The following is a 24,393-nucleotide window of genomic DNA, read 5'->3' as shown; positions in this document are numbered from 1 at the left end:
GGTTCTGAGTGGACCCGGATGCTGACCCCCCAGGACGGCTGGCTTTAGAGGTCACGGTCTCTGTCCAGAGCTGAGCAAAAGTGATGGACACACCTGGGGCTTTATCTAATGGTGCCCAGTGCCGGCCAAGCCGGGCACCACTTCACTTGACGCCCCATGCGGTTTAACTTAACAACCTGTCTGCTTGTTTCAGTGAAGTTGAAGAAGGGCAGGCTGGTCGTCACAGAGCCGGAGACATTCGGGGCCCGCAGTGTCTCTCTCCCGTTCTAGGACTTTTCTGTGTGTCACCGTAATGAGGTCCAGATACCCCTGGCTTGTGGACATTGTCATAAAGGTCACTTCCCTCCTGGGAACACGCTGGACAACGCTGGGTGAAGAGAGGATGGTGAGGGGACCAGCCTTTGCCTGGAGAAGCATCAGCCTCCCTCAAAACGTCCAGAATTACAGATCCCAATGGTAACGATAAAAAGTGTTTTCCATCCGGAAGGTCTCAACTCCATTAAAACATTTTTGAAAAGCTATAAAAAAAAAAAAAAAAGAACCTTGAGGAAAACCGAATGCCTTTCCCCTGCCCTGAGTGGCCGTGGAGATTCCTCAGAGGGGAAGAGCACCCGGGGTCCCAGCCCACAGCCAGGCCGACCTCCTCTGCCAGCTCGTTCATCACTCCTGTTACTGTCATTTTAATGAATGTTTATCTTATTTTCCTTGTGTAATCCAATTACCTTTGTTTTCTTAGCCAGCATCGGGGATCTCTTGGTTTCCAGAATTCTGCCAGCCCATCCACTTTGGAGAGGAACAATTCAATTCATTATCATTAAGCGCCGACTTTTAATACCACTTTTGGGGAAAATCAGTGAAAGAGGAGCTGCCCTGCCCAGCCCTCGCGCAGCACAGGGGGACGATCCGTTCCGAGCACCTGCGCCACCCGAGCTGCCGTCCTCGGGGCCCTAATGACATTGCGAGCTGCCAGCTCATTACCAACCCCGGCGTCTGGCAGCCCCGCTTGGCAGGGAAGAAACTGAAAGTTAAATTGGAAGGTTGTGAAAGTGTGCAGTGTTGCAGGGAATTTAGATGGTCTGTTACCCAGGCTACCAAGCTTGGTCAGAGGGCCTGGCGGGGAGGAATGGTCCGTGTGCACTTGTGCACATGTGTGTGCATGTGAGTGTGTGCACATGTGTACAGGCACACGTGTGTGTGCACCTGCCTCATAACAGGCAGCCACGTGGCTCTGATGAGCCCCTCATGCTCTGTAACCTACACGGGGTGGACCATGGTCACCAGCAGGGATACCAGGAGGACAGATGAGGGTGACCACTGTAAACCTGTCTCCTCTTTCTCTCGGGAACAAGTGCTCAGAGCTGGCCTGGGAGCCATGCTTGGCACTACTTATCCTGTTATTCTCCATCCCGTCTCTGCCCCTTTGCATCGTGCTGGGAACGAGGTGCCCTCACGAGGTTCCCGTGGAGACGTGGTCAGTTTCCCCCAGGAGGGATGGAGTGAGGTGCGCAGGATGGGACGGATCCAGTGGGCAGCTGTAAGTACTGCTTAGAGACCATCGTGCTGAACAGGAGTCCTTAGGACTTTGCAAGGACACGATCAAGAATGACCTGAGGCCTGGATGGAGGGACACAGAAATGGGGAAAAAATAACCTCTAAATGCCAAGTAACCTGGTTCAAGCACAAGAAGTAACTGGGAACCACGATGAAGCTGTGTGGGTCAGCAAACTGCACAGAAATTTCTGGCACCAAGTCCGCAGGTAATGGCTAACCCTGGGGATTCAGTTGGGCACAACCTAGATGAATTAGGATGCAGGAGACAACCAGAAACAGAGGGCTCATCTAGGAACATCTGGTTTGAGGATAGCCTGGCATTTGAGGTTCATGGGGCAAATGTGCAAACATGAAGGATTTCACTAGGTAAGAGATGTAAGATTATGGAATGTTCCTGAACAATCAGCCACTTGGAGAGAAACTGCCCTCCTCAATGCTGGCACGTGCAACAGCTTCATTGACAATGTGCGTGTTTTGAAGGCAAATTCATGAGGACATCAGCAAGGTGACTGCCGACCCAGACCGTGTCACAGGACTTGTGGTCCAGGGGGCTTATCTTGGGCACTTCTGTCTGTGTGCATTTGGGGAACAAAGATATTTCACACATCAGATCTGCTGTTGTGGATGAATCCTGCACCACATTCAGAGATTCCTGTCAGAGCTTTAAGTGGACCACTTACTCTGGCACAAGAATCAGCCTCAGTTTCCTGAAATGTCTCTGAAATACATGACAATAAAGCAGATGCTACACCTGAAAGCATTCCTTAAACTCAAAAGCACTAAACAAATGCAAAGACTTTTTTTGTTATACACGGATTTTGCATATTTATTACATATTTTTATTATGAAGTTGAAAATAAGCACTGAAGTGACTTAGAGCAAATAGGTACCCAGAGACATTGATGCGTAGACAGATCCCTGGGGGCTTGTTGAAATGTGGATTCTGATTCAGTGGGTGTGGGCGGGGTGCAGCCTGAGGTTAGGCAGCTCTAACAAGCTCCCAGGAGAACCTGGTGTTGGTGGTCCTGGACCACATTTTGAGCTGCAAAGGTTTGGAGAGCCAGCCTGGAAGCCCGCCACCAGCTCCTCCAGCCTCCTGTTGTGGGGCTGCAGAACATGGGTTTTCCAGGAGGGCTTCACTGGTTGAACCATTCAGCACAGCTGGTGCCACTCCCAACAAATAGCATCTGTGGTGGGGAAACTGGGTTTCCTTTACTCAGTCGCTGGGTGGTGCTGGATAGACATTAACATCTTGATCTCGGCAAAAATATTGCTTATTTCATAAACCTAAATAACTATTTTGTTTTGAATAGTATATGTAAATTGAGGCTTAATTTCCAATGACCTGAAACGTATTATTTGACATTAAAATTTTAGAGAAATAGACTGTTGTATTTTATTCACACTGTTTTTAAAGCATTCTTTATACGTAATTAATTTTCCAAAAGCTGTATGTATAATGACTTCACATGTAAAATACATCACTTAATCACAGCCTAAAATAAGCCATTACTATAGGTTATTTGGTTTCTCTATTCACAAATATATAGAAGACTATTAAATATCCCTGCATCAGATTTACGATTTCTCTAGATGTGATTGTTCTTCTCTTTTAAAATGACAGTTTCAACTTGAAGTCATTTCCCTTTTCTAAGCTCTCTTCTATATATGTTTTACAGTTATACATACTTAACAGGAAAAGTTGGAGATTTAAGGGCAGGGAAGAATGAATTTGACTGAGATCCTTTTACTTATTTATTTTTGGCTGCATTGGGTCTTCGTTGCTGCATGCAGACTTTCTCTAATTGCAGTGAGTGGGGGTCACTCTTCATTGCGGTGCACAGGCTTCTCATTGCAGTGTCCTCTCCTGCTGTGGAGCACCGGCTCTAGGTGTGTGAGCTTCAGTATTTGTGGCTCGCGGGCTCTAGAGCACAGGCTCAGTAGTTGTGGTGCACAAGCTTAGTTGCTCCGTGGCATGTGGGATGCTCCCAGACCAGAGCTGAAACCCATGTCCCCTGCATTGACGGGTGGATTTTTAACCACTGCGCCACCAGGGAAGTCCTGATCCTTTTATATGAATATTAAACACTGGTTCTCAACGCTCGCTGCATAGATAGAATACTCGGGAAACTTCCAAAACTACCAATGCTTTGTCTCACACAAAGACTGACCGAATTAGCCTGGAATGAGGTCCCACAATGGTATTTCTTGCAATTCCGAATGGGATCCAGAGTTTAGACCCATGGCTACAGCAGAATTCTCTAATGTGCTCTTATGTTTTCCTCCACTTGTGTGTGATGTATGTATGTGTGTATCATGGATGTCAGAGAACTATCCACGAGTCCACTTCTCTGGCTCTTCTTGGGACAATCATAAGGGTCTAGGTGCACTGGAGCCACGTTCCATTCTCAGATTCTATAGATGCAGCATGTGCATTAAATCTGTCTACTTGGGACTTCCCTGGTGGCACAGTGGTTAAGAATCTGCCTGCCATTGCATGGGACACGGGTTCGATCCCTGGTCGGGGAAGATCCCACATGCCGTGGAGCAACTAAGCCCCTGTGCTGCAACTAAGCCCGTGGCTGCAACTACTGAACCTGCGCTCTAGAGCCTGTGAGCCACAACTACTGAAGTCTGCATGCTTAGAGCCCATGATCTGCAACAAGAGAAGCCACCACAGTGAGAAGCCCACACACTGCAACAGGAGTAGCCCCTGCTCGCCACAACTAGAGAAAGCCTGCGTGCAGCAACAAAGACCCAACGCAGCCAAAAATAAATAAATTCATTAAAAAAAAAACCTTAAAAAAATCTGTCTACTCTCCGTAGGCATTTGGTTTAATACTTTTTAAAAAGCCAGTATATTGTATTGCTATCTTTAAAGGGCTTAGAGAATAAGGAGAAACAGTCTATCAGCAGTAAGGATTCTTCCCCTCAGGGATTTGTTCTATCGCAAGTGCCCAAGGCAAGTCAGCTCAGTTACCCCTCGTCATCCATGGGGTAGTGGTTCCAGGACACCCCCTCCAGATAACAAAATCCATGGATGCTCATGTCTCTTACATACAATGACATCAGACTTGCACATAAAATACACACAGCCCTGCAGCAACATGGGTGGACCTAGAGATTATCATACTAAGTGAAGTAATTCAGACAGAGAAAGACAAATACCATATGATATCACTTATATGTGGAATCTAAAATATGGCACAGATGAATTTATCCACAAAACAGAAACAGACTCACAGACATAGAGAACAGACTTGTGGTTGCCAAGGGGGAGGGGGTTGGGGGAGGGTTGGATTGGGAGTTTGGGGTTAGTAGAAGTAAACTATTACATATAGAATGGATGGACAACCAGGTCCTACTGTATAGCATAGGGAACTATATTCAATGACCTGGGATAAACCATAATGGAAGAGAATATGGAAAAGTATATATATACATATATATGTATGTATAACTGAGTCACTTTGCTGTACAGCAGAAATTAACACAACATTGTAAATCAACTACACTTTAATAAAATTAAAAAAATAAAAATATGCACATCTTCCTGTGTACTGTAAATCGGCTCTAGATTACTAATAATACCTAATACAATGTAAATGCTATATAGATTGTTGCTGGCGTGAAACAAATTCAAGTTTCACCTTTTATCACTTTCTGGATTTTTAAAAATATATTTGATCGACAGTTGGTTGAATTCAAGGATGTGGAACCTACGATCACAGTGGGCTGAATATACATACACATACGTACATATATATATACACAATATATATATTTATGTGACATGCACATGGCTGGTACAAATATTAATTGAATGAATAAATATTTTCAACAAGTTTTGGCTAATTGCAATGGTTGGACATTTTACCTTTTACTTTAAAATTTATAGATGGTTTGTAATTGCTTCTCCATATCTGGAAATGCGTATTAATAAAAGCAATTCTGCTAAATACTCCCTTTAAGCAATTTATTATGGTGGTTTTACTACAGAAAGATAAAAATTAATATAATATTGGCACTCTGCACCCTAATGTATACAAGGTTGTGGGAAAACAAAGGTAAACACAAGGGAAGTTCAGTCAGAAACTATAAACAACGAGGTTCTATGGTATAGCACAGGGAGCTATTGATATAGTCAATATCCTGTGACAAACCATAATGGAAAAGGATATGAGAAAGAATATATATATATATATGCTTAACTGAGTCACTTTGTTAACAGAACAAATTAATACAACATCATAAACCAACTACACTTCAATACATTTTTTAAAGTTAAAAAATTTTTTTAAAGAAATGAGAAAATATTTAAATGAGATTAACTATGCAAAAATGTCAAGAGCTCTCACACAGCAGTATACAATCAATGGCCAAACTGATGGGCCAGACATCCAACACCACTTCCCTGATCACTGTAGCCCCCAAAGCAAAGAAGTCAGGTGTCTGGATTTTGATACCCAGCTCTGCATCTCCTGAATGTAGAGCAGAGAGATGAGCTCAGTGGGAAGAGTCATGTGTCCTTTTACTCTTTTGGTTCCATTTATTGTTGTTCTTGTTGTTGATGATGTTGTTTAATATGCTGCATCCTTAATCTGTTGCTCCGGCTGGAATGCATTTTTATCTGTTAGGTTTTACGCGTCACTTGCTCGCCTGTGGTCCTCACATCCGGCTCATGTTCTTGGGGAGAGTGAGCTGCCCTGGCCAGGGTCTCCTGCAAACCAAGGGTCTCTGCACATTTCATCTCTAACCAGTCTCTCACTCCAGGGCTCAAATCCTGGGCCCAATAAAGTTCCCAACCTTTGTAGACACTTGCAATAGAACAAGTCCCTGAGGGGAAGAATTTTTACTGCTGATAGAATTTTCCTCCTTATTCTCTAAGCCCTTTAAAGATAGCAACACAATATTCTGGCATTTTGTTAATTAAATCAAATGCCTATGGAGAGGAGACCCATTTGATGAACACTCTGCATCTACAGAATTTGAGAATCGAGTTTGTCAATCTGCTGACTCCAGTGCTCCCGGGCTGTTACGATTGTCCCAGGAAGAGTCCGGGCGGTGGATCTGATGGTAGTTCCCTGACATAATATCCTATGGGTTCTGTTCCTCTGAGGAATCCTGGCTAATTCAGGTTGGGGGGAGACAGGAAATGACAGTGAAGTGAAATGACTGCTCAGATAGAGAAGGACTGGAGAGGCAGGGAGCTCGGGCCACGGGGGCCACAGGTCAGCAGGAGAGTTTAGAGAAGGCTAAGCTCCTGGGAGAAGTGGTGTTTCAGGTGAGACCAGAAGAATCAGGAAGTAGCCAGAAAGATGTCAGGTGGGTGGCGTTAGTGAGGGTCAACCAGACAAAGCCAGGTTGACTGAAGTCGTCAGGGCGGCTTGAAGCGGGTGGAGGCTGTCAGCCCAGTGGTGCGCTGGCTCCTGAACCACGTCACAGCATTTAAATTTGACCCTGAGGACGAAGGTGGCCTTGATACGGGAAGGGTCTGATCAGATGCGCCATTTAAAGCAGCTGCTCTGACCACGGCGAGGAGAAAGTCCTCATCGCGGTCCGGGTGGGAGGCTGGGCTGCGTCCTGCCGCTGGAGGCCTTAGGGAGACGAGGCCGGTGCTGGAGGAGGGGGGTTATAAGGGGTTTGGGGTGGCACTGAGATGAGCATAACAGGCTCTGTCCTAGGTGACAGCGGCTTAAAACAACACCCACTTATCATCTCATCATTTCCGTAGGTCGTACGTACCAGCTTGGTTAAGCCTAATTCTCTAACTCAGGACCACCAGGCTGCCATCCAGGTGTTGAGAGGGGTGCAGGCTCATCAGACTCTCAACTGGCGAAGGAAGTGCTCCCAAGCTCAGTTGAGTTGTCTGAAGACGCAGCTCCCTGCGCTCATAACCCTGAAGTTTCTGTGCTAGCTCTTATCTGGGAACAACTCTCAGCTCCAGGGGACCCGGTGTCTCTGCCCTGTGCACTCTCACAGCCACAGGGAGCCCCTCTCACCTCAGTGTGCTAAGAGGGAGCCTTATGTAATGTGACCTAATCACAGGAGTGACACCTGCCATCCTTGTCACACTCGATTGGCCAGAAGCAATTGAGGTTTTCACCCACACTCAAGGGAAGGGACCACACAAGGGCAGAACCCATTGGGGGTCACCCGAGAGTGCATCTGCCACAATGTTATTAGGGAAGCATTGTCAAGGGTAGAATATCACAGACCTCAAGGCACTAGGGTGGATTTCAGCTCCATCTCATGTTGACTTCTCTGTTTGAGACTCAGGGGAGGTGCCGGTGGAAGGGTTGTTGTCTGGCGGGAGACCTGGGCTTCTCCCTGGCTCTGCCCTGACACAGCAGTGAGCACAGAGACCAACCCGAGGTGGGAAAACTGGGGCTCAGGCACACTGACCATGCCTCCGGTGACCCTATAATTTATCATAAAAACAGATACTTTTGAGAGTAAGACAGACAGACTTAACAATAATTCCAGGACAACAAGTACCACCCAGAGCTCTCCTGATCAGATGAGGACGAAGGCCAGCCCTGGTGATATTCACCCATCGGTACGGCTCCTAAAGACCTAGAAGCTTCGGGAAGACATGAGGTAGCCCCGTGGTCCAGCACAACCCAGACAGTCAGACTCAGGGTCAAGTCTGGGGCCAGTTCTTACTTTCACACAACCTTGAATAAATAATAGTCCCCTGGGCTTCCCTGGTGGCACAGTGGTTGAGAGTCCGCCTGCCGACGCAGGGGACACGGGTTCGTGCCCCGGTCCGGGAAGATCCCACGTGCCGCGGAGCGGCTGGGCCCGTGAGCCATGGCCGCTGAGCCTGCGCGTCCGGAGCCTGTGCTCCGCAGCGGGAGAGGCCACAACAGTGAGAGGCCCGCGTACGGCAAAAAATAAATAATAAATAAATAAATAAATGTCTCCTAACTGTAAGCGAGAATAACTGAACTTCTTTATTAAATTTTTGATGAGATGAACTGAAATAATAGGTGTAACATTCTTAGCAAATAATTCATTAGAATGTAGAAGGCACTAATGAATGGTAAGCATCATTAATTGACATTACACAGTGAGATGTGATTGTGTATCGTGGAGACTGTGAAAACAGGGCACAAATGTGAAGCCAACCACCTCAGCTGGAGGTAAAAATATGTCTGTGAAAATGGAAATGGATCTGCAGAGAAAGCTGGACACACGTTCTGCGTGGTGCCTCAAAGCGAGGACGGTGTGCAGTCACGTGAAATGCGCCACAAGCAGACGATCAGAGAGAACAGATGCATGTGCCTGTGTGCGCGTGGCATCGCTAAGCTTCCTGATTCGTCTCCAGTCAGATTTCCAATAGGTATTCTGGCCTCTGTGCTCAGACCATGGGTCCAGGCCACGGTTAATGCATAATGTGTAATCTTGGGTGAGTGTTGGGGTGACTGGGTCGGGGTCAGGCTGTGAAGCACTGGGATGAAATTCCAGGACATGAGGTGGCCTGGGTGAGTGGTGAAAGGTCACTGACGGATACAAAAAAGGAGAAGAATGAGTCACACGTGTGTGTTTACAAAGGGATCTCCTGGGAGGGTGGACGGGGAGAGGAGAACACGCAGCAGAGCTGAGGAGGGGGTCCCACGGGTCGAGTTGCAGAAGGACCGGGACAGGGGCTCTGCCAGGCCCTCGTCAGCAGCGTGACCACTACTGCCGCTTTCACAGTCTAAGCGAAGCCCTTTTCTTATGAAAAACCAGCCCATATCACCTTCATGAAATCTTGCTCTAACAGTATATACTGGTGACTTTTCAGAAAACTTCCCAAGCATATTCTGCCATAATCTCCCACATAGTACAGGGGTGAATTCCATGCCCCTCAGATATTTCTAAGATTGCATTCCTACCTGGAAGCTAATTCCTGTGTGTTTGTAACATCATGGCTTTTGATTGATCACAGCCCTGTCTGCTAGAACCTCTAAGGAATGTGAAAGCAAAAGGCAAGCTGCCTTAGGTGTCCCGTGGGGTTCAACGGCCCCTCTTGTTCTCGTTCCTGCATTAGCGGAAGAGGAGATTGTTGGTCATTATACATTCCTCATCCCGCTGACGGTCCCTTAGTACACTGTATAAAACTCTTTAATTACCGTAATAAAGAAAACGCACGTATTACTGGCTGTGGGTCTTGGTGCCTCTCCTGCAAGTCCATCCCTGGGACCCTATAATTGCTTTAGCCAACCATTAACCCAGGCCAGGAACTAATAGAGAGTATAATATTGTTTAAATAATGCATTTGCTTTGAATATACAATTATGGAGTGTGGATGGAGAATCATGAGTGGAATATAATTCAGCCCAGATCTTCAGCAAGAGGGTTAGGCTTTTTACTGAGTTTCTTCAATATTCTCCTTCCGGAGAGCTCTGGAAATTATAGATCCGCTTTCTCAGTCCTCATCTCAAATAAGACTGTGTCTGTACCTGGACAGGGCCGGGACATTGTGAACTCCGGTCACTTCTCTCGTCTCATACACCTGCCATCCTATTGACGAGCCAGTGACCTGCATCAGTGACTAATAAATTGGGCTGAATGATCACTGAGTTGCCGTTGCCACAGAAGAAAGATGTTGGCCTTTGTCGAGCAGCCACTTTGAGTCTCATTTATTAGATATTTATTGAGAGTCTCTTCGTGGCCCGACACCACGGGATTATAAAGATGAATAAACTGGAGACTTGAGCCTTGAGCATTTATGATCTCATCTGGGGAGAAGGATAAAGCGTCCTAAGAACAGCGTAAGGTGGAAACCTGCAACCAGTTCAATACCCGGCTTGGCGACCTCTCCCCAGAGACCGCGGAGCCCAGGCTTGAAGGACAGGCCTCGTGTTGGCAAATCAGCGGGGAGGAAGCCCCTGTATGACCCAGATTAGAGAAATGTGCACAAGAGACACAGACCCGGGCAGGGGCCAGGCAGCTCCAAGGAGTCAGTGCTGCTGGAGGCTGGGGGTGGGGGGGAGAGGCTTCCAGGGGCTGCTCCACAGAGGCCTCCCGAGGGGCAGGGGTCCACTCCCCCACCTCTGGGGAAAGGGGGCCAGGCACAGTGCGCGCAGGAGGAAAACTCCATGCTCAGAGCTTCGCTTTAGGGGATCCCTGGGCCACTCCTGGGAAATGCGTCAGAGGCGGTAGCAGAAGCCAGTTGGATTCAGACCCTGGAAGAGTCCAGATGGAGGTGGGGAGAGCAAAGTCATTGAGCGTCTCCAGTGTCACCGCATCTGTTCTCACACTGACTTTGAATTTGGGATTTTTATCCTCCTTCCTGCCAATAAGAACGCTGAGTGCAGAAGGTAAAATGCCATCAGCCCAGATGAGATTGTAAGTATGAGGGGGAGTTTGAACCAACATAGCACAGCCTAATGGAGGTCCAGGGATGGAGATGTCGCAGAGGCCAAGGGCAGTGCGAGGCCCCTGAGCCTCCTGGGTGCAGGGTCTGGGGACCTGCAGCAGAAGGAAAAGCTGTGCCTCTCCCCTCGCGCCCCCAGGGCAGCAGCTGGTCAGATGGTGAAGCTGGAGGAAGATGGATGAGGAGGCCCCCGTGAGAGGGGCTGGGGGCATGGGTCAACTTTGCCAAGTTTAGGGAAGTCCTACCCTGGGCTTCCACAGAGAGTCCAGAGGGGCGGGCCTGGGCAGGACGCCATGGGTTCACATGGGTCGGAGTGGAAGGCCAGCTGACTCACACCAGGGCAGACAGTTCACCCAGGGACACCATAGCCGCGGGAAGGTGGGGAGCCGGGTCACGGCTATGCTAAGCCCCGTGAACGAAGAGGCTATCGAGTCAGCCTCTGATGCGTTACCTTAGGCCTCAAGGAGTCCCAGCTCAACCCTGGCCGCCATGCAGGGCCCCCCAAAGTATGTGGTGGCCACAGGCCTGCCAGCACCGGGAGGGTAGGTCTTTGCCTCTCTATAGGCTTATTTTAGAGTTTTGTTTAAGAACCAAGGTGCTGGAGGAACAGGAACGTGTCCTGTCTGAGCGTCACGGGCACCGAACAGATCGACGGCAAAGACAAGACGACTGTTGGGCCTTGAACTCGAGAACAAACTCTGCTTCCCTCCTCTCCCCACTCGGCTTTATGAGCGTGCACAGATTTCAGTCCCCAACTTCCCTGCTGTCTCAAAATAATGGAAAGAAAATAATTAGCAGCTGTCTTAGCAGGGGGAGCAAACCACGCAGAGCTGTGCTCCTGGCGGCGATTTCTGCCTGGTGGCCCTAAAAACGAAAATTAACTCCGAAGTTATTTTGAGCATCTAAATAAATATTCTTAGCTTCTCAAAGTTGTTGCTGCAGCCCTGTGTTAGAGGTGGTGTTCCTGCCCTTGCCTAACATCTAGCCTTGCGTATGGAAATCTTCAGGCTGAGATTTGAGGAATTCGCACGAATGCACCATGTGTCACTCGTGTGGGTGGGTTACAGAGGCAGCTCGCAGGAAAGCTGCTCACACCGCAGGGGCTCGGGTCTGGTGCCCTTGCCGTCTTCTCCTGATTACGGCAAACTTCAGAGCTGGAAAGATGATGCAAAATCTATAAATGGATTGCTAAACTAAATACCAATTACTGTATTTCCAATGATACAGGGTGTAGACAGGGAGTGTGTGTGTGTGTGTGTGTGTGTGTGTGTGTGTGTGTGTGCATGCTCACGTGTGTGTTTACTTGACATGGACCCCAGAAGGAATGAGTCATTTGTCCCAGGGTTGTCCAGCCCACTGATGGAGCTTGAATCTACATTCAATGTCCATGTTTTAATCCTTTTCCTGAATGTTTGCTCAGAGTTTATTAGTCAGAGTTCTCCAGAGGAACAGACCAATAGGATGGATAGATGGATTGATTCATTGACTGACTGATAAAAGATAGAAAATTCAGACCAAACAATGATACCTAGAAAAATCACATTTCAGGCATAGATCACCCATGTTGGTCATTTGGATTAAATTAACTGGGAATATTATCACCCACCAGTCTGCAAAGATGACCTCTCTTCTGCAAAGTTCTTCTCTGGGGCTGGGACTTGGAAAAAAAGGAATAAAAATATTAAGCACTTCTTTGGGTGGCTGGAGAATTTGCAGGATAATGTCTGTAATGAACTCTAAGCTTCTCAAAAAAGAATCCTTGCAAAATCACACGGGGAGGCCCATTATAACAGTGCCCTCAGGAGTAGCCAGGCCAGGTGAGTGGTGTGTGGTGTGATAATGACATCCTGGTGGTCTGTGGAGAGACAGAGCCCCGTGGACACAGCACAAGCATCCTGTCTGCCTCACGGAAGCCCAGGAAGGTCCCTTGGCACCTGACTGAGTGTCATGCTCTTTTCGTCCCAGCACCTGTGTCGTGGGCTTTGTGTGCAGGTGTCCCTAAAGCTTCCTTCCTTTGTGTGTTTAACAAACTCTTGCTGGCCTCCTCCTTTGTGGAAGGTGATGAATAAAATTGCCCTTGCCTTCAGTTCATTTATAACATCTGAAGGTAACTCTCCTATTTAAACACAAACACACAAATAAGCCAATGACAAGAAGAGACTCCTGCAAGTTCTATGACTTCTGTTGTTTGTCCCAGGAAATGAGATGCACAGTTCCCAAGAGTGGGTGTTTCCCGAGAGCCACGTCCTCAAACGGTTTTCACTCTGAGGCAGGAAGGAGACTGAAGGCTTTGCAATAAACATGTGCTTCAACTACCTGGCTGTGAACCCTGCCTCAGTTTCCCCATCTGTGAAGCGGACGGGCCCTGGTGTGTGCTCGTACGCCCTGCCCGTTTCTCTCATGGATGGAGGGTGGGAGGATGGGCAAGGGAAGCTGGACCACCTCCTAGGCTGACCCGACTCTGACGCCCCTCCATCCATGAACCTGAGGACCACTGCCCTTCGGTGACAGGCTCAACATCTTTCTTTCAAACTTCACTAAACTCAGAGAGACCCATGCTTCACACCCATTCCGAAGGATCTGCGAAGCAAGCATGCAAATCATGGCCAGGTCGGCGGGTCGCTCCCTGGGACTCTGCTGCCATTTCCCAGCGCTGCCGACACACGGCTCAGGTCTCCGGAAATGATGGCCATAAAATATGCAGAAAGAAGCCCAGAATAGCTCACTGCTGCCGAACTTCAGCAGTTACCCGAAAACCCTGTAGGTGCCTTAACCTCCTAGATGTTATCTTCAATGTGCAACACATTGTCTTTAATTTAAATAAACCTGTGTAAACCCACATCTTTGTTTAAATCCTGTACCACCTGATAGATCCAGGCAGGATGATAATGAACTTGAGCTGCTGCTTTTTTTTTTTTCTTTTTTTTTTGCCTGCAAGCATCCTCCAAACCTTTCCTCACTATGCAAGGCAGTCATTTAGCTGCCACTCACTAATTAGCCGTGCTTCGGGGGAAGGTTGGACGTTACAGTATTTCTTCCCTTCCCAGGCCTCCTCCCCTCAGTAATAATTAAAAACCAAGGGCTAGAGAGTTAAATCATTTTGCAGAGATCATGGTCCTTAGTTTCCCTGGAAATGCCAAGAGTGCATAAGGTGTGATTCTTCAAAGCACCTCTGGAAAGTTTGCAAGCTCAGGATGTGGCTTGGAGAATTTAAATGAGTTCTGTATTCAAATGACCAAGTAAGAGGAACTTATGTAAGTCGGGGGAAAACGCAGCGGTCACAGTTGTCATAAAAACCTTAACTATGCTTCACATGGGTCACTTAAGGAAGGACAAAAAACTATTTTTCTTGATATTCAAGTGGCTAATCATTTAATTTTTCTAGATCACAACCTGTATAACTTTTAATAAGGTGCTACAGACGAAAATTAGAAAATTAAGCTGGATCTATGACCACCTCGGCCGTTTTATCTTGTGGCGTGGATTTTTAGAATGTTTTCCCAGAACAAATCTTAACATTTCACTCTCGGAAATAATCAATCAGGAAGCACACTTTCTGCAGAATAAATTGTGTCTTGCATGTGGTTCTCAAAACTGACACTTATCAGAGGTGTCTATAAAGTTTGGAAACTAAACTATAATACTTGGCTCTAAGTGTGAAGAATATATAATATCCCATGTATAGTTTCCTGGTAAATATCTTGACTTTGTACGTGCAAGTCAATAGCAAAGGAACAGGTGTTGAAACATTTAAATGTGTCTCGGAGTCAAGCAGCATCGTGCTTCCACTACAGAAGCCTCTCTAAGTGGGGTCCCTGCACCGGCAGCATCAGACTCATGGTGAACTTGGGGGAGATGCAAATCCTCGGTCACACCTGAGGCTTCTAGACTCTGAAGACAAAGGCTGCTGCCCAGCGCTCTGGGTTTAACAAGCTCGCGGGCAGTGCTGATACAGCGGAAGCCTGTGACCCTGCCTTGTAGCAAACAGGGGCCATGCCCACTGCCGTGTTCTCCTGATTAACAAGAAACTGGCGATCAAGGACATCAACAGACCCTGAAAATCGGATCTTATCCTCTGGCCATGAACAGAGTGAGATATTTTGCTGGAATATATTTTTCTAGAGTTTTCCATTACATAATTGCATCACTTGTTCCATCCTTGCAGAATTAAGAAGCAGTCATTTTAAAGTTAAAAATGTGTATACGTCAATCTCAAATACACACTACTATATTTAAAATAGATAACTGACGGGGCCTACTCTATACCACAAGGACTCTGCTCAATATTCTGTAACAAACAACCTAAATGGGAAAATAATTTGAAAAAGAATAGGTACATGTGTATGTGTAACTGAATCACTTTGCTGTACACCTGAAACCAACACAACATTGTTAATCAACTCTACTCCAATATAAAATAAAAATTTAAAAAAAATCAAGTTAAAAATGAATTGATCCCCTACTAGGAATATAAAGACGCCCATTTTATCTTTATTCATCTTATCCTAAGTGAACATTTTTATATTTTTATTATTTTATTATTATTATTTATCTTGTAATATAGGTAAATGCTTGGAACTCTCAAATATCCCATGCTTGTAGATGCAATAACTTCTTTAACGTGTATCAAATTCTAGGAAATGCTTCTCTTCTGGAAACAAGCAACGAGCAGCAGTTTCCAATGAGGACCCCAGGGCGGCGTGGCCAGGTGGCCTCCCCACCGCAAGCCCGGGGTCGCTGCCCCAGAGAACACCGACCCCTTCTCCTGCCCCCAGGCTCCCCTGGGCACTTGTCTTCTCTTGGGTGACGTCTCTACCTGCAAACTGACCAGCTCTTCTCCCCAGACTAAGACAGGTGTAACCCTGGGTGAATGTCCATCTACTCACTCTGTAGACTGATTTGTGCCAGACCCTTGCTAAGTGCTTATGACTGGGAACCGAAGCTCTGGTCTTGTGCTCACAGGGCAAAGCATCAGGAGATACAGGGGGCTAAGTGCCCAGAAGCGAAGGCCAGGGGCTGCTGGGCACGGGGGAAGCAGGGACTGAGTCCGGGCATGTAAACTGCTCAGCTGACACACACTAACAGGAACCAAGGTCAGATGTGCAGCAATTCGGTAAAGTGGTTGTTCAAAGCGCCATTACGAATGATTAAATGATTTCGATGTACGGCTAAGTAAATTATATTCTAGATATTGATAATAAACACTCAAAACTCACCGTTTCTGATTATTGTATCACATTTTACTACTATCTATTCCTCTGAGATTATCCGTGTGTCTCTTGCCTGTATGTAGAAATACCGTACAATGGCATCTACTGGGTATCTAATTCTGCCCTCAGAGATGTCACATGATAGCTGGAAATCTGCATGACGGGAGTACTGACACCATCAAAATTGGCAAATGCTGCAAATCAGGCCTGGATTTATTGTTCCATTGATCATCTAGACTTAAAGTGATGGATAAATGCTAATGATGTACGTCAAAATTAAATGTGGTGTTTCCGTGGCCACTGCATCCTGACCGGCATGAAAAACTAAGGAGACCTTTTGCCCTGATTCCAAAACTATCACCAGATTCAGCAAAGTCACTCTCGTCATTGCATTGATGGTGGAGTGAGGTTCCAGCCTGTGTCTGCTGGTTTCACTTTGCCTATAACAAATTTATGGAAATGAAAACGTCAACCAGCGTCATGCTGGAATCTCAGCTGTCCATGAAGTGCGTGTGTGTGTTTTATTCTCCCCACAGCCACCCCTGAACCAACCTTTCCATCAGGCTCCGCTGATTTCTGAATGAGGGTATTGACATAAGCATTTCCCACAGTGACTGCGATGCATGTTATTTCTACTAATACTGAAGTGAAACAGGAGTTCCAGTTTCCACCAGTTTCCGTTTCCTCCTCTACAAGCCTTTATTCCCGGTAATGGTGAGATCCTCAGCGAAGGCCTCCCTTCCTTGGCTGCAGAGCCCCTCCCCTGGGCCCCTTGCTTTGTGTCATTGTGCCTCTGTCCCCAGAGGCAGCTGCTAATTTCTGCTTGGTAATTGCTTGCTGCCACCTCCCTGCTGGCTGCCCTGCTCCCCGCCTGTTGGGAGGCAGACACGCAAGGTGGTGTGTATGCTTTTTTGCAAATGCACAGGGGCCGGCTTCTTCCTGGGAACAGGGCTGCGAAGGAAAAACGGGCTAATAACCAGGGATTCCCCCTTCCACAACCGTGACGGAAGAGTAAATAAGTTCTAGACTTGCCATGAATAACAGGTGAAGGATTTGTAGCCCCACATCCTACTTCCTGCCAGGACTGGGGGACAGACAAGCCCATGGTGACCTATGAGTGCTGCGGTCCTGCCCCCTGAAAATGCCTGCTGACTGCCTCTGAGGGTCCTGAGGCCATTCTCTCAGGTGTACCCCTGGGCAAGTCTGGGGACTAATGCCTAACGTGCCTGGTTTTCTCTCCACCCCCTGGACGTCCACTTCTGCTGTTTCCCAAATGGGCAGCTCACACACAGGCGCTGTGCAGAAGTGGTGACGTCCACGATGCTGGGAGCCTCGGGCCGAGAATGCTGTGGTCCCGGCAGAGAAGGGCCCCTGCTGCAGGGGATCTTCTGGCCTCACAGCTGTTGATGGGGCACAGACGGCAGGGAAAACATTACCTCTTATTGTGCATAATCTTTCCAGCAGGAGTCCGCAGCCGTGGACAGGAGGAGGAGACGGCCCAGGACTCAGATTCATCCCTTTCCCCGCTGAGCACAGCTTCACTCCCACCGCCCAGGGGTCCCGAGGCACAGTGAGCCTGTCTGGGTAGGTGTCCAGCCCCCAGGCCCCGGGGCCTTCTCCTTGGGTGAGTCTTGCCCCATCAGGGGCCGAGGCCACCGGCTACATCAGAGCTGAGTGTTTTATGTCCAGGGCAAGCCTTCTCACACTTTCCCACTGTCCTGGGCTGAATGGTGTTTTCCAAATTCACGTTGAAGCCCTAACCTCCAGCACCTCAGAATGTGACTGCGTTCAGAGATATGACATTTAAAGAGGTGATTAGGGTAGAACGCTGCCATGAGGGTGGGCCCTGGTCCAATAGGACTGGTGTCCTTACGAGAAATTAGGACACAGACGTGCACAGGGGGACGACCACGTGAGGACATGGGGAAGACGGCCCTCTACACACCCAGGAAAGAGGCCTCAGGAGGAGCCAGGCCTGCGACACCTGGATCTCAGATTCCCGCCTCCAGGATGTGAGGGGTACATGGCTCTCTTGTTTCAGCTGCTTCGCTGTGGTCCCTGAGCAGCCTAACACCGCCCGCGGAGGGCCCGCGCACACGCACGGTCCAGGGCCTGGCCGTGTGCAGTCTCCTGCCCAGAAGCTCACAGAAGTCCCGCGTTTTATCCTTCAAGACACACTGAAGTGTGCAGCCCGCTCGCTCAGGTATGGCTCGGTTGTTAATGTGTGTTTAGTTTCTCAAAATATTCGGTCAGGAAGAGGTTTTGGAAGGAGCTGCACGTTTAGCCCCGAGCTGAGTGCAGTGAGCTCTGCGCGCCCCGCACAGAGCCTGAGAGCGGAGCCTGAGAGGGTGGCTGAGGGGACCGGTCACCACACAATTCCAGGAGGCGAGCGAGATTCTGGGGAGTGTCCGCTGATCAAACACCTTGGAAAGGAGGTTCTCTGTGCTGTGCCCATGAAGTAGGTTTGGGTGTTAAGAATGAGAATCTGGGCAAAATCAGGGTCAACTGTGTTGGCTTTTGCTCCTTTTTAAAGCAATCACTGGTCACCAGGAGGCAGCCGGGGCTCAGGCCCTGCATCCCAGAGGTGGACAAGCCCTTTGAAGATGCCAGGGAGAAGTGACGTCAAGCCAGGCAGCCAGCGGCCCCTGTGTCGCGGGCTGACCTTTCCTTAGTTGTGCGCGGCGGCTGAGCAGACCGCAGCGCAGGGTGGGGGTCCAGCCCTGCACCCAAACAAGAGAGCCCACTTTAAAGTGGGACAGCATTATTGATCACAGCATGGGGTGGCTTCGTGTGCGCAGGAACAGCGGGCTTCTCCCACTCCCTGCACGCGCTCTGGTGCCAGCCTCCCTCGTGAAACCCGGGTCCGACCGCATCCAGGCCCAGCCTGCACAATTAACGACGAGCTTGCGGTCAGGTACCAGAGTGGCCCCGAGCCTCGCAATGCAACGGGACGACTCCCGGTTTTCTCAGCGGCACGCCCGGCTGGCGGGCATTGACGCGCAGACGGGGACGGTCCCGGCTGGCGCAGCGCCACCACTTCAAAGCCGCAGCCCTGCTGGCTCGCTTTACACCTAAGCCAATTAGCCCGGAGATCAGAGAGCCTGGAGAGGGAGGCAGCCCGACTTGCGGGCTGGCGAAGCCACGTGATCCCAGGAAAGGCGATACAGTGGGAGCCAGAGCATCCGGAGGTCGCTGTGGAGGAGACGAGGGTCAGGGCGGAGGCCCGAGGAGCCGGAGAGAGAGAAGCCCCGCCAGCGACGCTGCGGCCTGGCCTCCCTCCGGTGTTTGTCCGGCTTTTGTTGGCGACAGAGAGGCCCGTTGAAGTGAAACAGTCTGCAGTTTGTTTGTTGGCGCATCAAATATGCTGATTCTTTCTCCTCCTGAATTACTGAGCAGCACGGCTTCCAGAAATAAGACGGCCACGGCGGAGAGAGCAAGACGGGTGCGGGCAGCGTTTGTCAAAGGGACACTGCTCTGCCAGAGGTTCTGTTTGCTTGTGCTTCCTTTCAGAGGTAGAAACTAGAACATTAAGAAATGGAGGATGTAAGTCTTCACATGCCCTCCTGAACTCCCAGTCGGTTCTGAAACTGCAAAATGTGCCAACGCCCTCCAGTGGGCCGAGAGATGTGACTGCTTGCTGGTCGTCTGCCCAGACCATCTCGGGGAGGGCGGAGGCTGCGCACGTCCCGTCAGGCCAAGGACGAGGGTCTGTCTGAGGCAGGCTGATGTGCCATCGTTCACTAAACTTGTTCTGAGCAGCTTCCGGGATGAAGTAACACCTTCTGGCAGAGGAGACATAGGGCAGAGGGGTGGGGCTTGCATGTGGCAGGGAGGGCCAGACTCGGGACACTTCCACGGACACCACAGGCCCCTGCAGATGGGGAAGGGGGCAAGTTCTCCTTAGAAATGCCATGAGGGGAGGCAGAATGAGCACATTAGAAAAACAGGTGCACGGGAGTGTGTGTGTGTGTGTGTGTGTGTGTGTGTGTGTACAAAGGCGTGTGCCCCTGCTCTAATGAGTGTGACTGTGCTGGACACCAGCTAAAGGATGACAGGGGACACAGCTAGCAGACGGTGACTTGGGGACCTGAATGCGGACCAAACAGTTCACTTCCTTAAAGCCCAGAGTTGAGCCTTGTTGAACTCGTGAATAAGTTAAGATACGGTTTTATTTCTGTAGAAAGTTGGGATTACAATCTTCCTGAATTTTGAAATAAGGCAACATCTCAGGCGTTTCTTTCTTCCATGATTCCAGGTGATCACATCTCAGGAATGAGAGATCGGGTTCTAATTTAAGCGCCGTCTCTGGACAGCCCTCTTGGATTTTAACCAAGTCATGTATAATTGTTTTCTTAGTGAAGAGAGTGAGGTGGCGACCACAGCCGATGGAGGACACGGTGGAGTGATACTGGCGAGAAGGTCCCACCCCCCCACCACGCTGTGCACCGAGGACTTGGCCCCCGCCGCCCAAGTGAGGGCAGGCATGTCTGTTTCCATGTGCAGCAAAGCAAACGTACCTGATGCAGTCAGTGCAGGCTTTTCCCAGGTGCTTGTGGTCCCTTCCAATCAAGGAGGTTTGGGAGGTAAAGCATCAGGTTGGAAGACTCCAATCCATCACACAAATTCTCCTCCATCATATTATGCTTTTCAATGAGACGAACAAACCACAGTCTCTTTCCCGGAGCCCCAGACCTGCACCACCCAGTGAGACTCTCACATCAGAGACACACCCACAAAGGGGACAAGGACCAGAGTGGGCTGCTGCCCCCTCCCACAAAGGCCTGTCTGCCCAGGTTTAAAGATAGTAGATCATAGGATATATGAGGGAATCCATTTTAGCATTCTATATAAAAATAAAGTTTGTAAAATCTGTTGAATATCTTTGACAGATATCCCCCCTCGACTAAATAGTTAATGTTTTATTTCCAGAGCTGTAGGAGAAATTTGGGCTTAAACATCACAACGTGGCATGTGGTGCTTGACTGAGGTTGTCCACGTGGAGACGAGTATGGCCCAGGCGGGCCTGGGGACCTGGATCTTCTGCGCAGCGGCCTCCCCTCCGCCCTCATTCTGAAGCAGGTCTGCGGCCACAGCTGCAGAGCAGCCACCTGAGTTTGTAAGTGAACCTTCTTGGGACACGGCCATGCCATTTCTTTACGTCTGTTGTTTATCTCCGTGGCTGCTTTTGCAGGACAAGGGCAACGTTGATTAGTTGCGACAGAGACCACGTGACCCCAGAGTCTGGCTGTTTGCAGGAAAAGTCAGCCAGCCCTGCTCTCCATGAATCTGCACCTGTGGACGTTAGCAGATACGCACACCCACACTCACCTGTGAGGCTTGGGGACCAACCTGTGGAACAAGAATGGACCGGGGTGTAAGAGCACTCATCAGGCAGACAGCGAGTCAGAGGAGTCGGCCTGGGGAGGAGGACGTGTCCCGGCCACTGTCGAGGACATTACGGGCAGGTTGGATGACACCTCGCACAGACGTGTGGGAGGACGGAGGGACCATCTCTGCCATCGCCGTGGTGTCTCTGCACCTGGGGCGTCAGCAGGTAGCAGACTCCATGTTCCTTAATGCCAGGGATCAGGGAGAGCTTAGGACAGTGTCACTGCTGAGTTAGGACACTGAGGTGACAGCTGAACCCCTGGCTCAAAGCTCAAGCCAGGCCGCAGACTACGCTCTGGTTACTTGTGTCCTGGGACCCCCCTGAGTCAAAGAGACTCTGGACTCGAGGCAAACCTTTTTCTCACTTGGAGGAGCCATGACGGTTTACGGGAAGGGGTTTACTGGAGGAATTGGACTCACCAGGTGTGGAACGAGCTGGCAGAGGGAAGCCGGAAGTCAGAGAAGGAACCAGTCAGTCCACCCAAGAAGCCAGGCCTGTCCAGCATCTGAGACAGGGCCTTGGAGGGAAGCTCAGGAAGGGGCCCAGGGAAATGCTGCTCTGTGGGTCCTCTCCAAGCACCACTGGTGGCCCTGGTCACTGCTGGTCATCAGGCAGAAGTGGTGAGAAGAGCTGGACAATGGCCCCTGACACCTCTGCGTCCCTCTGTCCTTATATCCAGCACTGCTTCCCTTCCACCCTCCAAATCTCACCGCAATCCCTCGTGAGGCCAGCTCTAGACCCACACCAGGCTAGGGGTGGCCTACGGGGAAGAGCTCCCGGCAGCCAACGTGACAGGGTGCCAGCAGGGAGCCCTCGAGGGGAGGATGGGAAACGCCCCTGTGCCATTGCGGCCATGCCATCCTACTGTGCCTGAACGTCTTTAGGTCCCACTTCTAGGTCGTGACTTTGAACAGAACATTCAAATTACTGACTTAAAACAAAACAGGCGTGTGCGCTGCTCGTGGAAGCTGCTCATTGGAACCTCAGGGTCATGTCTGGCTCCTTCACCCCAGGCCTCACCACCTGCTCGGAGGGTTCTGTGCCTCTTGAAGGTACAACCTCGAAGATTTCTCAGGGGAGACAGAACAGAGAGGACGATTGCTGGTGATGGTTCAGCACATTTCCACTGTTTCTATGATTCATTTGGACAACCACAAACATTAAATTAAAGTAGTGCTTATATGTTTCTATGTGTCCTGAGTAGCCTATTCAAAATCATGATCTGGGGTCATGATCTGAAGATGCAGAAGCCCAGGTTCTATGGATGCAATATGTGGAATTTTACATACAACATGGAAAGTGCCCAGGTGACTGCTGGTGGAGAGCTTCACCAGAGGAAGTCTTTCCTTCATGAACGGAAACTAATCACAGGGCAGTAGAAACACCAGGTATTTAAGATAGGTTGCAGGACTTCAAATGCAGATGGAAAAGCACAGTCACAATCCAGGTCACAACCGCCTGCATGGGATGTAGAAAGAGAGGGATAAACAGCTGATGCGGTGGCAGTAGGGCCTGGGCACGTAGATGTTCTGCCCAAGAACATTGGAGGAGAGGGATGAGAATCCATCTCTCATCTGCCTGCTCCAGGCTGAGGTCAAGGGGATGGACTGAGAGAACAGCATGCCACTTGCCTGCCCCCTCTCTGCCCTGCTGGGAATTGCAGGAAATTGCATTTCCAGACCCTCCCTCCCCAGCCCCTGGCAGCTTCAGCCAATGGAGCTTGTGGCAGAAGATGTGAGAGGGGAGGAAGGAGAAGGGAGGGCACTTGGGCAGCCTCTCAGGCAGCAGCCAGGTCTCCTCTGCAACTCCATGGAAGCACCTCCTCCTGGCCCCTGATTCCTGTTAGACAGTCTGACCCGCTTCCCTAGGCTGACCCCTGACTCCAGGCCCTGACACCGTGCCCCCCGCTTCTCTCCAGCCCTGGGGTGGTGACAGCCTGATCCAGTCGACAGTCCCTGGGCTGCCTCTGGCCCCTGTCGGACCTCTCAGCTTCCTGTCACTGGAACAACATGTCTCGGGACTAAGGTTTCTCCTTTCCTGATGAAGACAAGGGCAGGTGCTCAGTATTCTCACTGCCTTTGGACCAAACCCAGATACAGGCTTGGGCCACAGAGTGAATGAACTGATCCAGGTGTAGGGCAGAGGCCCAGGAAGGAATTCAGGACTGGGGGTGGAAGGGCAGAGTCGGGGAGAGCGCAGAGGGCACTCAATTGATTAAGGAGCCTGGTCGTGGAGGCGACAGAACAGGAAGCAGGAACCAGAGGTCAGTCGTACACGAGGCCGAGCCGAGATTAGGGAAGCTGTTCAGTGACAGTTGTGGCAAAGTAAAATGGCCTTAACACCATGCTCTACTTCATTGCTCCTGGTCGGGCCGCTGCCCCCTAGAGGCCAGAGCCATGGTCAGCAGCCCCCTTATGGCTAAGCTGGACCTGGCTGCAACCCCAGCTGTCACCCTCCCCGTGTGACCTTGAGAATGTGGGCAATCCTCGATTTGTTTATCTGTAAGATGGAAGCAATAGAAACCTCTTCCTCTTACAGTTCCTGTGGACATTCAGTGGAATATTGCGTGGCTTGGGGCACATTTTAAGTGTTTCCCACCAGCTGGTTGTGTTATTTTGCTTCATCCCCAACCCCCTCTGAGGCCACCCTTCTTCTCATCCACCCTGTTCCAAGTGCTTCTCCATCTCAGGTAATTCCACGTTATGTTTTCCTGGAAAGTCCGTCCTACCCCTCCTTTCTATTTGCTAAATTTTATCCATCCTTCATGTATCACCTTGAGCTTCATGTCCTCATTTTATTATAAGGGTTCCACATTTTACCTGACGTAATTGAATATTAACTCTAAGCAGATTGGATTAAGTTTAAGATGCACATTGTAA

This window comes from Stenella coeruleoalba (genome assembly GCF_951394435.1).
Source record: "Stenella coeruleoalba genome assembly, chromosome: 3".
Lineage (NCBI taxonomy): Eukaryota > Metazoa > Chordata > Mammalia > Artiodactyla > Delphinidae > Stenella > Stenella coeruleoalba.
This window is presented reverse-complemented; position numbering follows the sequence as displayed.